We start from the raw sequence: 1,783 nt of genomic DNA, 5'->3' as shown, positions 1-1,783 counted from the left end.
AAAAAAAAAAAAAAAAGAACTCTGTTATCCTTATCCCTGGCTCTTTCAATCACTCTTCTCTCTCTCTCAAAAGGAAAGAAGTACTGATACATGTTATAGTCCTTGAAAACATCATGCTAAATGAAATAAACCAGACGTGATGAACAAATACTGCATAATTCTGCTCATATCAAGGGCTTAGAATAGCCAAATTCACAGAGACTGAAAGTGGAATAGTGGTTCCTAAAAGCTGGGGTCAAGGCAGGGTGGAGAATTATCATTTAAAACAGAGATTTTCAACTGGGTGCCATGGCACCACTGGTGTACCATAAGAGGATCTTAGGTGTGCCACAAAAAAAATTAAGGATCATTAATTAAATTATTTTCAAAAGAAATCCAAAGCACAGTAAGTATATATATATATATTTTTTAATGCTTTTTTTGATGAACATAATTTAAATGTGCCATGGAAGTTTAACTGTAGGTTCAAGTGTGCCATGAGATAAGAAAAAGCTAACACTGGCTTAAAAGATACAAAAAGTTCTGAAGATAGACAGTTGTAATAGTTATACAACATTGTGAAAGTAGTTTCAGTATAATTTACACTTAAAAATGACTGTTGATAAAGTTTGTTACATAGATTTTGTTACCTCAATTAAAAAAAAGAATACCTGAGCCCCAAAAATCACTTTAACAGCAGAACCAAGGCTAAAATATCTACTTGTAATTTCATGTTAAGTGAGATCATTAAATATCTTTTTTTGTATAAACCACATTTAGTTGGGTGTTTATTTTCATTTCTAACCAAAAGCATCCAAACTGCTACAGAGAGGTGGGGCCAGGATAAGCAGAGGTGCCGGTTGAGGGACATTACAGGAAGGGACCCCTCTGCTATGGGAGGGATTGGAACTGAGATGGAGACGAGCCTGGCCCTCCTCCCATCCCCAGCCTACTCTTCCTGCTGTGGACCTCATGAAGTCCTCTTAAGGATTTCTCACGTCTTCAGGTGAAACAGCCCTCAGAAGTACCAAGGATGAGACTTAGAAGGTACAGAGGGTTGAGGGAATTCACCCAATCAGCCTGACCAGGAGCAGAAAGGCAGAGAGCTCTCCTAAGCTCAACCAGCAACTCCCAAGGTAGTCTCCCTCCCGCTTCCTTCTCAACCTAAAAGACATACACACACCACCACTACCACCTACTTGCCATGTTCAGGGTTTGACAAGCGCACCCAAGTGCAGATGAGTGAATGGTTTATAATCTGTCACTCTGGAAAAACAAAGAATTAGAATCTTCCCTGCAAAGAATTAGAATCATCGCCACATTTATTGCCCACTGACTCTTCTGGGGGTTGGGACATAGCAGCGACCCCAACAGACAGCGCCTCTCCCTGCAGAGCTCACTGTGCCTTGTCGTTGACCCTAAACGGTCTTTGTCAGAAGGGGTTCTGAGCAGCAGGGAAGGAAGAATGCAAGAGCCATTGAACTTTCCCAGTTACCAAACTGGGACATCCAGACCTAACAGGAGGCAGGTGCAAAGCTCCAGCTGAGGGCTGGGGCAGATGACTCCCACCCCCAAGCCAGGAGATGGCACTTCCTCCTGCATTCACTGAACAGGATCAGTCCCACACCAGCAAGCCCTTCTAAGATGAACCATAGGCCCATCTTATAAGGGTACATGTGAATCTTTCTAAATGTAGAATATAAATGTCTTAATACAATAACTAGGCTCGGCGCCTATAGCTCAACCGGGTAAGGCGCCAGCCACGTACACCTAAGGTGGCGGGTTCGAATCCCCAGCCCGGACC

This window comes from Otolemur garnettii, unplaced genomic scaffold, assembly GCF_000181295.1.
Source record: "Otolemur garnettii isolate 467f Iridium unplaced genomic scaffold, OtoGar3 scaffold00013, whole genome shotgun sequence".
Taxonomy (NCBI): Eukaryota; Metazoa; Chordata; class Mammalia; order Primates; family Galagidae; genus Otolemur; species Otolemur garnettii.
The sequence above is the reverse complement of the archived record's forward strand: the minus strand, read 5'-3'. Positions refer to the sequence as shown.